Genomic DNA, 16359 nt, shown 5'->3' with positions numbered 1-16359 from the left:
CACCGAAAAAGGTGATTACGGTCTTTGAACACGAGTTTACGGTTTCTGAAGGTTGGCGAGTTTACGGTATCTGAAGACTTGGCAAGTTTACAGTTTCTGAGGATTGGCGAGTTTACGGCTTCTGAAGACTTGGCGAGTTTACAGTTTCTAAAGACTTAGTGAGTTTACGGCCGTAAAATCAAGAACAGAGTTTACGGTCTTTGAAGGTTGGACCGTAAACATAGAAGAATGATGTTTGGATGCTGATTTCAATGAGCTGCGTGTTTCCAGACGTTCCATAGGGCTCCAAACATGGTTTTCTCGATGTTTTCGGGAGTTTAAATGCGTTTTGAGTGTTTACGGTCGAGATTCTTAGAGAGAGGAGGAGAGAGTGTGGCCAGAAACGTCTTAATGAAGCTGTAGGCATCGTATTTATAGGGGTGAGGTGAGGGGTCCACTCGTCACTGACCGTAAACAGGTTTACGGTCGTAAACCCACTTTGACCAGAAATGTTTGATTTTTTTCTAGATTTTCGGGTTTCCGTGTGATTTTAGGTTCCTATTCGTAAATAATTTAATTAAATATAACTAGATTATTTTAATAAACCAAAGAGTTTGACGGAAAAGTTAACAAATTTGAATTTTTATTAACGGAATCGCGTAACAGAAACGGGATAAGTTTCGGGTTGTCACATCATCCCCCCATTAGAGGGAATTGAGTCCCGAAATTCGAACCTAGAATACAAATCATGGATTAGGAAAGAGATGCGGATACTTCTGTTTCATCTGATCTTCGCCCTCCCACGTGAATTCTGGCCCCCGCTTGGCATTCCAGCGAACCTTCACTATAGGGACGCGACTTTGTTTCATTCGTTTGACTTCCTGATCCATGATTTTGACAGGTTCTTCCACGATGTTGAGGTTCTCGTTGATTTCAATATCGTCGAGAGGAATCACAAGTGTCTCATCGGACATACACTTCTTTAGGTTCGATACGTGGAAAACAGGATGAATGTTGCTGAGTTCTCGCAGTAGCAGGAGTTTGTATGCTACGTGACCGATCCTAGCAAGGATCTCTAATGGTCCGATGTACCTTGGGTTTAGCTTTCTACGCTTTCCGAAGCGTATCATGCCTTTCCAGGGTAAGACCTTCAGAAGGACACAGTCACCAACCTGGAACTCCAAGGGTTTACGTCTCTTATCGGCGTAGCTCTTTTGTCTATCTTGAGAGGCTTTCAGTCGTTCCCGGATTTGTACAATCCTCTCAGTTGTCTCTCGGATGATTTCAGGACCGGTGAGAGTACTGTCGGGGATTTGACCCCTAGCTAGCTGCGTGTCGCCCACCTCATCCCAGCACAAAGGGGATCTGCACTTACGACCATAAATAGCTTCAAACGGTGCAGCCTTGATGCTGGTATGGTAGCTGTTGTTGTAGGAAAATTCAACCAAAGGAAGATGAGTGTCCCATGATGCGCCGAAGTCAATGATGTAGGCTCTTAACATATCTTCCAAGGTCTGAATTGTTCTCTCACTCTGTCCATCAGTTTGTGGATGATAAGCCGTGCTCATATCCAATTTAGTTCCCAGAGCCTTTTGCAAGGACTGCCAGAATCTTGATGTAAACCTGCTGTCTTGATCGGAGATAATGGATGCAGGTACACCATGAAGGCGAACTATTTCTTGAAGGTAGATACGTGTGAGTCTCTCCATCTTGAAGCTTTCTTTGATTGGTAGGAAGTGGGCGGACTTCGTTAACCGATCGACAATCACCTAGATGGCATCGTGCCCACTCGAAGATCTGGGTAACTTGGTGATAAAATCCATGGTTATCCTCTCCCACTTCCACTCAGGTATTTCCAGCTGCTGAAGTAGACCTGAGGGTTTCTGATATTCGACCTTCACCTTGGCGCAAGTCAGGCACTGGCCCACGAAGGTAGCAATATCTGCTTTCATGTTTGGCCACCAATAGAGTTGTTTGAGATCCATATACATCTTATCCGAACCTACGTGAATAGAGTATTTAGTCTTGTGAGCCTCATTCATGACAACCTCTCTGTAACCACCGAACTTTGGGGTCTAGATTCGGTTCATGAAATAGTAGACTCCGTCTCCCTTGATCTCTAGATTCTTTTCCATTCCTCTCAAGGCTTCACCTGGCATGCTCTCTGGTTTTAAGGCTTCCAGCTGAGGCTCTCTGATCTGTGCGGACAGGTGGGAATGGATGGTCATTATTAGTTCCTTCACCTTACGCCCTGAATACTCCTTTCAACTGAGGGCGCCTGCTACCACATTGGTCTTTCCGGGATGGTAGCGAATTTCGCACTCGTAGTCACTGAGTAGCTTGACCCATCGTCGATGTCTCATGTTTAACTCCTTCTGATTAAAGATGTGCTATAAGCTCTTATGGTCGGTGAATATAGTGCGCTTGGTTCCATAGAGATAGTGTCTCTAGATCTTTAACGCATAGACCACTGCTCCCAACTCCAAATCATGAGTTGTGTAATTGACCTCATGTGTTTTCAATTGCCTCGACGCATAGGCGATAACCTTTCCTCGTTGCATGAGCACACAGCCTAGGCACTGATTGGATGCATCGCAGTAGACCACGAAGTCTTCCGTCCCTTCGGGCAGGGACAAGATCGGTGCGCTGCACAGGGCCTGCTTCAATGTTTGAAACGCAGTGTCTTGCTTGACTCACCAACTAAAGGTTACACCCTTTAGTGTCAAGGTAGTTAAAGGCTTAGCGATTCTGGAGAAGTTTTGGATGAACCCGCGATAATAGCCCGCGAGACCCAAGTATTGCCAGATTTCAGTGGGTATCTTTGGTGCAGACCAGTTCTCAATTGCTTTGATCTTGGAAGGGTTTGTTGGATTAGTGTCTAAGTCCATATCTATTTTGGTATGTACTTGATCCGATTGTGAGCATGGTCCTTTTGGGTTGCCTTCACACTGGTGACTAAACAAGATGATTGTTGAGGAGAGAGGCTGGTTTATTGTTAAGAATAATAAATTAGGATATAAATATGATTTGTTAATATATTATATGAATCATATATTAATTTGGAATCATATTATTAATTATTATTTAATCATAAATTAATATAGAATTAATTTTGGGATTAAAGGAACTGAGTGAAAGTGCAGGGGCTATTTTGTAATTATTTAATAGTTGAGGCTTTGGGCCATTGGATCACCTTTAGTAAGGCTTGAACGAAAATCCTAGAAGGATCTAGGAGTTTTCGTCCAAGGGCTTAAGGAAAGGAATCCATGGACTTGCTTAGGCCCTAAGCTAAGGGATTAGGGTTTATACCTTGAAACCCTAGTTAGCCTTGAGTATAAATAGCACCCTAAGGCACTAAGATTTCATCTAAGCTTTGGGAAACCCTAAAAGGGACGAATTCTAGGGCAAGATACCCTTCTCTCCTCTCTCTCATATTCATCCTTTCACCTAGTGTGTTTGTGAGCCATTAGAGGTACTACACTTATGGTACTTGCTTTTAAAGCTAAGGAGATTCAAGGAACTAGTTGTTATTACTATATAAAAACAAAAGGGATGTACTCTATTCTTCTATGTGGATTTCGATAATAGTACTAGCATGCCAGGTTTCTTTTTGTGTTCATAAAGTTGTATAACTAATAGTGAAAACATAGATCCGACTCTAGGGTTGCATGCACACATATGATTGTTTGTATAAAACCTATCAGTGGTATCAGAGCCATTGGTTTTTGTTTTCAATTAGATTTGATACAAATGTATGAATATGACAATTAGGGTTTATGGCTAATAAACCCTGGAGGCTTGATTTTCGAAATTAGGGTTTCTAAACCCTAGATTTCGAAAATTTTGGTAAGATTTCCTAAACCTTTTTCTTTGGCCCCAAGATTTCGATTTTAGGGTTGTCTAACCCTAGAATTTCGAAATTGCCTCCTTCCCCCAAGATTAAATCCAAAATTTTAGGGATTTGAATAGTGCCATATCTTGTAATTATCCTTTAAATGTTTAAATTTGGTAATCAAAGATTTTGAATTATCCCATCCCATAATTTCGAATTCTAGGGGATTTAAGGGATTACGTTAAATTAATTGTTTAATTTAAAAGATATCCTTACCAAAATAAAAGATAATTGTCAAATTAATTAGATAATCATTTCCTTATATGATAAACTTGATTTATTTGAATTATTTGATAGATTATCTTGCAAGAAATTGAATTAGGTCATATTTAGATAATTACTAATTAATTGGTTAATTATTAATATTTGTAATTTGATCTAGAATGTTCTTGCTTATGTTTTGTAAAAGTTTCAAAACTTGCCCTCAAGTTTTGAATTTTAAATTTTAATTAAAAGTTTAATTTTTGAAAGTCTAAATTCTAAAACCCTAATTTTGAAAGGTTCAAATTTACATCCTTGTGGTTTATTGATTTAATTACAAGTTTAATTAAAAGAAAGAATTGATAAGCCATAAATTAAAAGGTTTAAGACTAATTAAATTAAAGGTATAATTAACAGTTTAAACCACCGAGTCTTTTAAAAGTGTAAAATACACCTTATACTATATATAACATTAAAAGTTTAATATCATATATGTATAACTTAAACTGCTAGTCTTACCGTTAGTAGGCCTCATTTACGAAGCTGATCTATAAGGGGGTATAAGGTTATGGCCTATAAAATAGCCGTTTAATGGGTGTCCACTTTCACCCACCGCTTCCTTGATTGGTGGAGGGTCGTTAGCCGAATGGGTAGGATAGGGCAAACCCTTTCCATTAAAAGTATAATGAAGTATAAAGTAACTAAATGTTTTTTACAAAATTCTCAATCTTGGTTACTTTAGGCAAAAGTGAATTGATGCAATTCCATGGAATTACACTTTTTGCCCTTGCGAAGATGTTAGTGGAGCGTGTGTGGTTAACCGGCACTCTAAATGGTTATGAGAAAAGGTAGAAAAAGGTGACTCAATGTTTGTGATAGTTCGGTGGAGCGTGTGTGGTTAACCGGCAAATCGAATAGGTGATTGTAACATTGGGGGCACCATGTAAGTTTGCATGGTTATTCACACCCTGTTTTGTTATCCTCGGCATCCCAGTCACAAATCGAGGGGCATATCGAGATTTAAACATGCCATTGAAAAGCTCAATGAATCTCAAAAGATCTAGGAGTTTTCAATAGATTTGAAACTTAAATTTCCTTTTCGTTTTTCATGGTGGAAATTGGTAAATCGTCATTTACCTACCTTCAAATATTCTGCAACTAGATTACGACATCCCTCTTCTAGGTTGTAGAGTATTGTGTTGGATCCTAGCTTGATGTTTCATTTGGGTGTCGCATCAAGGATTATAATCAACTTAACTTGAACTTTTTCTCCCGTTTTGTAGATGTCAAAGTATGACAACTATGGTCTTCCCAAATCCCGTAGAACAAGCTTTCCACATGAAGATGATATTCCATGATATGATCGAGGAACAAGAGATCATGCTTCACTTCCTCCACCTCCTCCAATTTTTCTCCCTAACCCACAAGTCCGAAGGCTTGAATAGTTCAAGCTCACTCAATACCTTTTGGTAAGTAAACATGAAGATGGGAAACCTGTGTGTGTACACGTCTTAGAGATGGAGTCACACATTGATAGGTTAAGGATGTTGGGTGTGAAGATTTAAGGTGAGTTGACTGTTGACTGGGTTCTTCAGTCGCTTCCTGAATCATATAGTAAGTTCGTTAGAGAGTACAATATGATGGATCACGACGTGACCCTCATTGATCTCACCTATTTGCTTATAGCTGCTGAATCAACAATCATTTGGCGTGCTGGTCAAGCAAATTTGTCTGGTGAGTCAAACTCCCAAACTGCAATGGACAATAGCAACATCAGAAGTCTAGAAAGAACTAAGTCTATGATTGTCCAGTGTGTTGTGCCAAAGGAGTCCATTTGCTTTTATTGCCAAGAGAAGGGGCATTGGAGACGAAGCTGCCCTATTTACCTGAAAGATCTAAGAGATGGGAGAGTCAAAACGAATGGCTCTACTTCAGGTGAAATCCATTAACTAACTCTTTTAAGTTCCTATTCTAGATTCTTAATACATGATGTGATAAGATTACATTTTGATGTTTTGTAGAATCGAAGAAAAGAGAGGAAGCTCAAGGGAAGAAGTGAGCTGAATATAATCGTGAAGAAATGGATTTCGATCGCATTACTTGAAGATTAGATTCTTGAGCTACTACTTGGAGTTAGAATAGATTGCTAAGAAATATGTATTAACATAGTTTTTCAATTGAATTGCATTGTAAGGACAAATTTTTCCGCAATAAAATAAATTTAGATTTTATATTATTTATTGATCCTTGCAATGGTGTGTATGAGAAATTGATGTTTGAAGGTTTCTATTATTAGCAATGATGGATTTGATTCTTAATTAGGTTTTTTTGTGGAAATGTCGAGAATTTACCAAATAGGGAGAGTTTCTCATCACCCAAGTTTCAATTGGACAGAAACTTGGAATCATACAACTTGGTTGCGTGATGAATGAGAGACTCAATATTTTGGAAATTAGACTAATTCTTTGACAAAGTATCAATTGAAGGAATAGGAGATCAAGTACACTAGGTCGTACGTTGATCAAGTCCACCACAAGAGTGACAAAGATACTCATCATGATTTGCTAAAGTTTAGTGAATATGGTTATACTTATAAGATTGAGTATAATTATGAGTTGATTGAAAGAGTTTCAATTAATAGCAGAATGAGTAAGAAGAATCAAGTAGGTAGAAATATAAAAGTTTCTCTATTCTAAGAAGAAGGGAGAGTACCCTTTATTATGTTTTATGATAGGTCTTAATGATTAAGAACCATATCTCAATTATTCCTCTAAGTGAGTCTTAGTGCAATTATATGTCTGAGAAGAGGAATCAAAAATTGAAGAAATGGTTAAATCAAGAAGTCAATCATACTTCGTTTCAAAAACAAGTCTTAGCGTTAAGATTGTGACATTAAGTGACAAGTCTAAAGAAGGTTTATAACATTCATTAAATGTGGAATTTAGAAAAAAGTTTTCTTATTCTTGCACATTTGAAATTGGTAAGTTGTGTTGTCTTGGATAAGACAAAGACCAACTAGGACCAATCATGTGAAGTGTTTTGTCTTGATGAGAACTACACTAACTCTTGAATATTTGTTTTGTCAAGGAATGTTTCTTGATAAGAGAATCTTATATATCAAGGAGTCAGTGGGAGTCTTAATGGTCTTGAAAGGTTTCAAGAACAAATCAAGAATAAACCTTATCGATCATCACTAGCACACGACTTGAGGTTTACAACCTATCGTGTTGACATTATTTTGTTTCTGTGCCATTCCAATTGAGTTAATTATGCATGTGAGTTCTATGAGTTCTCATTTGAATGCATAAAGATAAAGCACCTTGATCGATGGAAAGTACATTGATATGTAAGGATGTTGCTGAACTACTTGGAAGACATGGTAGGCACTTGTGTTACCATAAGGCAAGAAATCAAGATTGAGAAAGTTCAGTCCATATGAGTTTGGATTTGTCGCAAACTTTGGTTTTGGAAAATTCACATGGATAGGAACACATACACCATAAAATCTAAGTGTCATAAGATTTCCCTCCTCCATGAAAATGGTTGTGAGGAAATGCTTTCACTAAGAGAGATTTTAAGGAGATAGCAGTTGTGTAAATTGTATTCTCAAATTCGATTATGATTACGGTATCCCTCTTCATAGTTCGAATTGTGAAATTTGGCAGTTAGTCTGAACATTTGGGACTTAGTAACATAAGTTCTGAATTTGTCTAGACACACAAGTGAGCTTTCTAAGGAAAAGGTGTATAAGGTTAAGAAGCTTAGATAAAGGCTTATTGAAGCATGTGGTACAAGAAATATGAACTTTAGAATTCAATAAGTATTGTTTTCTGGAAGTTCAGTTGTTTTCTAAATACATGTCAAAGCTAGTGGGAGCATAAGTGTTAGGCTTATATAATAATAATCATCATGATAGTGGGAGCATAAGTGTTATGCTTGTATGATTATTATGGCAAGTATTGCAAGTTAGCAATATTAAATTATAGAAAACAAGAGTTATACTTTGCAAAGTCGTAAGGGTTGAAAAGTTGTTTTGCTATAATTAAGGGAGATAATATTATGTTTCATTTCAAATCTAAAGGCTTAGATTGTGGAATGTTAACAAATTTAGTCAAGGATACATAGTGTGTTCCCAAATTTCGATTATGATTACGACATCTCTCTTCATAGTTCGAATTATGAGAAAGTGACACATAAAAAATTATGGCAGAAGATTGATAAAGTATCATATCTTTATGTAAGACATTATGCATCGTGTCCCATACGATTCAGGTATGGGATCGATTGCAAATGCTATAATATTTGACCATTCTAAAATTTTCGAAATGTCTAGTGCATTAAGAGGGAAAAAGGACTAGAATCGGTTTTGACTAAAATCATTAAACAACTATCAAAGGATGATCCAAAGTTCGTTGAAGATTGGTTGCTTGTGAGTAGTTGGAAGTATGGTATTGGATGGACCATATCGACATTATTATGAATAGATAAGATTCTATTAAGAATGAGTTGTCATATGGAAAATATGGAAATGTTTCCATATTGGGAGTTGGATATTGAGAATCTATGTCTAGAATAGAAACTTTTATGCAAGAAGGATGTTCAAAGGAATGTACTTTGAGTGAGAGACATCATATCTATAGAATTGTTTCTGATAGAGATTGGCCAAGTCTTGATGATTTTGAGCTATGACTTTACGAAAGGATCATTGCATAAAATGTTAGAATCTAGCATATTCTATTAGTGACAAGAATTTGATATTCTTATACTTATGATAAGGATTGGGAGTTATGAAATGAGTATGATTGGAAATGTGTTCATTTGATCTATTTCACAAAGTAAGGATCATAAGTAAACATTGTGTGCATGCTAAGAGCATGAGACAATTGTAGTAATAACTCAAGTAATAAGTTAATTAACCGAAACAACAAATAATGAGTAATCGATATGGTGATAAATAAAAGGTGTTTTATTTATACTCAAAGGTTTGGGACCATATAGGATTAGTATTATTCTTGTGTTTCACTTTGCATGTTTTGACTTCCCGAATAATTAATTATTTCAGAATAATCAAATTATTCAAATGGTCCACAGTCGTTCATATGTTGGAAGTAGGTATGAATGAAGACTGTCATGAATTGGTTTGTAGATTGTGTAAAGTGTATTAGACATAGCAAACGATTGCTGCAACGTTCGTGAGTGCTTATGAATATGATTTTGAGCATTGGATTAAACCCACGCTCACAAGAATCACCTCATGGATTTTATCACAAGTGATTGTGAGTCGATAATATTGTATATTCTTGAAATTGAGACGTGTGAGTTGTTATTTGTTGGTCGGTTGCACATTGTTGATAAGTAAACGCACCAGTAACTTGGTGTTATAAAACTTATTGTTGTGTGTGATTCGATGAGTAAATACAAGAAAGCATTGAGTCGAAGTTTATCAGTTCCTTTTTCCCAAAGTGGGATAAAAGTGATAGTTGTGGGCCTCTCGATGATTTAGTGATGACACCCTAAGCGCTTGGACAAGCCAGGACTAATTTGATGTGTTTAATTGTAGTATGTTGCCAGTCGTCATAAATCGGAAATCGGGAAACAACATATAGAATGAGAGAATGATTTCAATCGATGTCTCATGTATATACGATATCTAGAATGGAGGAATATATGATCCCTTATCTAAAGGACATGCTTCTGATACGATCAGAGTTGACAACGGCTTTTGAAAGCTAAGATTGCTGATCAGGTTCTGAAGTCATATGCAGAATAGTTATTAGACTTATCCAAGTGGGAGACTGTTGGATTAGTGTCTAAGTCCATAATTATTTTGGTATGTACTTGACCCGATTGTGAGCATGGTCCTTTTGGGTTGCCTTTACACTGGTGACTAGACAGGATGATTGTTGAGGAGAGAGGTTGGTTTATTTTTAAGAATAATAAATTAGGATATAAATATGATTTGTTAATATATTATATGAATAATATATTAATATGGAATCATATTATTAATTAGTATTTAATCAGAAATTAATTTAGAATTAATTTTGGGATTAAAGGAACTGACTGAAAGTGTAGGGGCTATTTTGTAATTATTCAATAGTTGAGGCTTTGGGCCATTGGATCACCTTTATTAAGGCTTGAACAAAAATACTAAAAAGATCTAGGAGTTTTCGTCCAAGGGCTTAAGGAAAGGAATCGATGGACTTGCTTAGGCCCTACGCTTAGGGATTAGGGTTTACACCTTGAAACCCTAGTTAGCCTTAAGTATAAATAACACCCTAAGGCACTAAGGTTTCGTCTAAGATTTGGGAAACCCTAAAAGGGATGAATTCTAGGGCAAGATACCCTTCTCTCCTCTCTCTCATATTCATCCTTTCACCTAGTGTGTTTGTGAGCCATTAGAGGTACTACACTTGTGGTACTTGCTTTCAAAGCTAAGGAGATTCAAGGAACTAGTTGTTATTACTATATAACAACAAAAGGTATGTATTCTATTCTTCTATGTGGATTTCGAACATAGTACTAGCATGCCAGGTTTCTTTTTGTGTTCATAAAGTTGTATAACTAATAGTGAAAACATAGATCCAACTCTAGCGTTACATGCACACATAGGATTTTTTGTATAAAACCCATAAAGGTCCACGTGTATGCCTTCTTTGCTAATCGCATGACCAAGGAAATTCACGATCCTGATCCAGAACTCACATTTCAAAAATTTTGTGTATAGATTTTCCACCCTTAATGTTTCCAACACCTACCTCAAGTGTTGTTTGTGACCATCTTCACTCCGCGAATAGACAAGTATATCATCGATGAACACAATCACGAACTTGTCTAAGAAAGGGCGGAACACCCGATTCATCAGGTCCATGAATGTTGCCGGTGCGTTAGTCAGACGAAAGGGCATTACTACAAACTCGTAGTGTCCATAGCGAGTTCGGAATGCTGTCTTGGGCACATCATTCTTGTGAACTCACAACTGATGATACCCTGATCTTAAATTGATCTTTGTGAAATAACTGGCTCCCTGAAGTTGATCGAAGAGATCATCGATTCTGGGTAAAGGATATCGGTTCTTGATGGCCAGCTTATTCAGCTCTCAGTAGTCAATGCACATCTGAAACGATCCATCCTTCTTTTTCACAAATAAAATCGGAGCACCCTAGGGTGAGGAACTCGGCCTTATGAATCCTTTATTGATCAGTTCATTGAGCTAAGTGGATAATTCTTGCATTTCTGTTGGCGCTAAATGGTAGGGAGATTTTGCTACAGGAGTAGCTTCAGGGATCAAGTCGATACGAAACTCAATTTGACGTTCGGGAGGGATTCCTGGGAGATCTTCAGGGAAGACATCAGGAAAGTTACAGACTTCAGGGATGCTCTCAAGGTCTCTAACTTTTCTCATTTTGTTGACAACATGAGCTAGGAATGCATGACATTCCTTCCGCAGATACTTCTGAGATTTGATGCACGAAATGATACGGAGGTTCGAACTGAGCGTATCACCATAAATCATAAGGGTTTCGCCATAAGGAAGATTGAGACAGATAGCCTTCTAGAAGCAAAGAATATCAACATTATTAGAGCTTAATCAGTCCATGCCAATAATGACATCGAAGCTCTTGATGGACACAGGCATAATATCGATAGGAAAAGAATAATTGTCTAGAGTAAGAGTGCAGCCTATAAATATGTCGTTAGTGCTCTCCTTCTTTCCGTTAGCCATCTCGACGTTAAATGTTTCGGTTAGAGATTGGGATTTACACTTGATTAGATGTTTGAATGAATGACTAACAAAATTCCTCTCTGCACCAGAATCAAAGAGTATGCATGCATAAGAGTTGTCAAGGAGGAACGTACCAGTAACAATGGTAGGATCATCAACTTCTTCTTCCTGACCTATCACTAGAACTCTCCCTGTGTTGCCACCAGTCGTTGCCTTGGGGCAGTTTCTCCTGAAGTGCCCAGCCTCTCCACATCCATAACAAGTTTGACCAGCGCCCGCTCTCGGAGCTTGGTTAGTTGGTTGAGCTGGTGTCTTGCAGTATCAAACTGTGTGTCCCTTCTTCCCACAGTTGTTGCAGATCAACTCACGGCAGGGCCCGTGATGATGGAAGTTACACTTGGTGCACATAGGCAGTTTTCCAGCATAACCACCTGTAGGGGATTGGGTGGTTTGAACAGCAGTGGGAGCAGCAGCAGGAGTAGTAGCAGCATGAACTGTTACTATTTGTTGTATCTTGGAGGGCTCCTGCGAAGACTGACCCTTTCATTTCTTTTCCAGACTTCTTCTTCCCACCGCTTTCCTTTTGTGGCTCGGAGACAGCTGCCACCTCATCCAGATCGATTCCATGATCGATCAGAGTCTGTGCCAGATCCTTGGCGCTTTCAAATGTAGTTGGCCTAGCAGCCAAGACATTTCCTTTGGTGGGTTGCGTCAGTCCCCATATGTACCTCTTGATTTTCTTGCTTTCCGGGGTGACCATTCCTGGATAGAGAAGCGCCAGGTCACATAATCTAGCAATGTAGGCAGCGATGTCGGAACCCTTCATCTTCAAGTTCCAACTTTTGCACTTCGCCCCTCGGGCAGTACTCCTTGAGCATGAGCTCCTTCAGTCTTTCCCAATCCATGACATTAGCCACGGCAGGGTTAGGGTTTTGACTCGACCATTCCACCAGGTCAAGGCTCTGTCGGTGAAGGTGCAGGCGGCGAACTTCACCTTGTTGGCTTCAGAACAGACACAAATTTCGAAGATGGATTCGATCTTCTCGAACCACTGCGTCAGGGTGATGAAACCTCCATTTCCATCAAAGGACTTGGGTTTCGCAGTCATGAAGTCCTTGTAGGAACACTCTTTTTGATGTCCCTGACTCACATCTTGTCTCTGGGGGTCGGTTCCACCTCCAGCTCCGCCAGCGTTTACTTGTGCCATTGCTGCGGTCACGGTGGAGGTAACTGCTGCCTGGAACATGATAGGGTCGAACTGAGGAGGTGGTGGTGGTGGCGGAGTGTCGTTGTTCCTTCTGATGGGTCTTGGTCGGGGTGGAATCTTGTTCTAAAAACAATCAGGAAGAAGAGGATGGTAAGTCCTCGAGATATATATATGAAAGAACAAAATATATCTCATCCTAATAATGAAAATATTCTACCGAGCGATAATCATAGAAAGGTTACTAACACAAGTAAGTTATCGCTTAAAGAAGGAGAGGTAGCAATACTTAGAGTGAATCTGCGTACTAAATTTGGCTCTAGCGAAAATACTCCTATAGTATTTTATGTGAGATGATTCTGGTAAGTTTTAAGCCTGCTGTAGTACCACAGTTACCCCCAAACACATTTTGGTCATGTCTCGGCTGAATATAGTTGATCAGGCTATATTCATCCTAGACATGACTACATAACTGCCCAGGTTTAACCATAGCGTTCCAACATCCAAATACTTTTGTTAAGCTCTACTAATGATACGAATCCTGTTATGTATGTTTGCTCGTATACTTTTATAAAAATACTTTATACTTTGAAAGTATACTTTTAGTGTAGAGCACTTAGGCCCCTTAGTGTTTATATTTGTATACCACGTAAGGTTCGGTATACTAGTTCGCTATAAACATTGGCTCTGATACCAATCTGTCACACCCCGAAATCGATGGCGGAAACGTTCCGGGGCGGAGGACGTCATGTATAGCATCACAACCAATGAATAACAACAATCATAGCAACACAACCATTACAGTGAATACTTAAGTAAAAACGTTTACGTTTGTTTTGAAACTTAGTTTGAATTACATCCATAAGTTTTTCATTGTAAAAACTTAAAAACTCTAAATGCTTCGGTTCCTCGAAAATCCAGCAAATACCTGTCTACTGATTTCCTGAGAATACAAGCAGTTTGAAAAAAATATCAGCATAAAGCTGGTGAGTTCATAAGTAGTAATTTGTAATGAAAAATTATCGATGAGCAAGCCGAAATGATTATGTAGTTTCAAGAAAATCCGATATTTTCTTTGGTGAAAAACGTAGTGTGATCGATTTTGTATACAACCATGCATGTTCGTTTCTGAAATCGTAGAGATATGCAAAATACTACTTCATATGACTAGCTAAAGCTAATCATGAAGTATACGTATATAAATGTAAACCGTAGCATAAATGATTCGGTTTTGAAAACCCTGGCTCGGCCAGTATGCATAGTGTGTTTAGTTCTATTTGGTATAAATAAAACTACTGAAGAAAACTAGGTTGGTAAACTATCAGCGATTTATACAAAATGTGAGTCGTATAACCATGCTTGATATGACTAGTGACCTTTCCAACGTTCTTCAGGCGTTGATGTTAAATGACATTTGTACATCTCAGGCGTGCCCGCCTAACTATAGGTAGCAGTCCAGATGTGGGATTGTCAATCCTGAATAGATCTATTCACAAACCTCACGCTCTCCCTCCAGGAGACTCCGGTTATACAGTGGTAGGATTTATCCCTATACACCTAAGGGTACAGTAGTGAAGTAGCGCCTCACGGTATCGTACACTCTAGTTTACATGTAATGCAGTAGCGTTCTACCGTAGTGAAAATCCGAATGTATACCGCGTATAGTGATTAGTTACAGTTATGAAAATCATGATAAAACAGTGATATAAACTGTAAACGGTTTCTGTTCCAGTGAATATGTTTATTAAAGAAGTTTCTCTGCTTGATAAGTTTTTAGAGAAATCCCAAACTATACCGATTATAGTTTGCATGTATAACGTAGTGAATAGCGTATCCGTAAAAACTATGCAATTTTAGTGAAAACGTCCCTTATGCTCAACATAGTACAAAAGGGAAATAAAGTATGAAATTTGCATAAGTTTTATGTATATTCCTGATGTAACACCGTAAAATTCAAAACAAATTTTCACATTTTTAAACACGTTTTACCAAAAATATTTAACAACAAAATCCCATTGTATCATAACTTTGGTTCACAAAATATTTCCCAAGATCAAAATACATAAAAATCCATGCATGTGTACGAATCATGCCGGCGCCTTCCCGCAATCATCACTGGTACCTGAAACACATAACACATAACACTGTAAGTATAAAGCTTAGTGATTTCCCCAAAATACCATACATAACACATACTAGCCACTCGAGGTTATAACTCTATGGGCTCGTGGGCCCTAACTCTGTGGACCCTCTGGTCCTAACTCTGTGAACCTTTCGGTTCTAACTCTGATATACTCTGATATACACATGATATAACCACATAGAAATAATGCAGTACAACACATCACATAATAGCATACGATAACTCTATCACATATCTCTAATTACCACTCAAGGTAAAGTATAGTGAGAAGACTCACCTCAGATGTCCCGGTAAATCACTGACTCAGTAGAAATACGATCTAGCCTCTGCCTAAACACATAAAGTAATACTCTCATAAATATAACTCTCAGAACTAGACTCCACTCTCTCTAGGCACCCTCAGAAGGGTAAAAGACCATTTTACCCTCCTTTGGCTCAAAGACCCTCATTGTTGACCAAACCCTAAAAGTCAATCAAAGTCAATAGTCAAACTTTGACCCGACTCGGCGAGTGCACTTGGGTAACTCGGTGAGTCCACCTGTGTCCACTTAACTCTTTAGTCTCATTTAACATGTCGAGTCCCTCCTTTTACTCGACGAGTCCCCAGGTAAGAATCGCGGGGCCACCCCGACTCAACTCGCCGAGTCTCAAGAACAACTCGGCGAGTACATGCCATGCACAAACTCCACTGACCTCCTGAGGTCAGAACTGTTCCTCTAATCCATAGATCTGGCCTTCCCAAGCATAATAATCATGTAAAGTCCAGACCTTGACACTCATATATCATCTAGATGGTTTCATTTGGTGATTTAGCCCCAAAAATGACATTCTAAGCTCATGACTCCCAAGATAATTCATAAAGCTCCAAGGGTTAAGGTCTATGGATCTCTTTGAGTCCAGATCCAAAGCATAAACTCGAGAAGGGACCAATTGCTCCACATAATCATCCTCAAAAGAGGTTAGAAAACCCTAACTCTAAGAATCAATACCAAAACTGAAGAAGGTCCGAATAAATACCTAAAGTTGAAGTCTCTGGACTCTGAAACCACTAGAATGACACCTCCTTCAGTCTCTTCTTGCTCTTGATCACCTTCTTCTTGCTAAACCAAGGATAGAAAGATAAAATATGGCTTCTCCTTCCTCCCAAACGTTCTAGCTCACTTAGGGTTCTCTCAAGGGACAGGTAGCCGCAATGGGAGGCTATAAGTGCCCTT

Source organism: Lactuca saligna, chromosome 6 (genome assembly GCF_052625555.1).
Source record: "Lactuca saligna cultivar CGN05327 chromosome 6, ASM5262555v1, whole genome shotgun sequence".
NCBI lineage: Eukaryota > Viridiplantae > Streptophyta > Magnoliopsida > Asterales > Asteraceae > Lactuca > Lactuca saligna.
The sequence above is the reverse complement of the archived record's forward strand: the minus strand, read 5'-3'. Positions refer to the sequence as shown.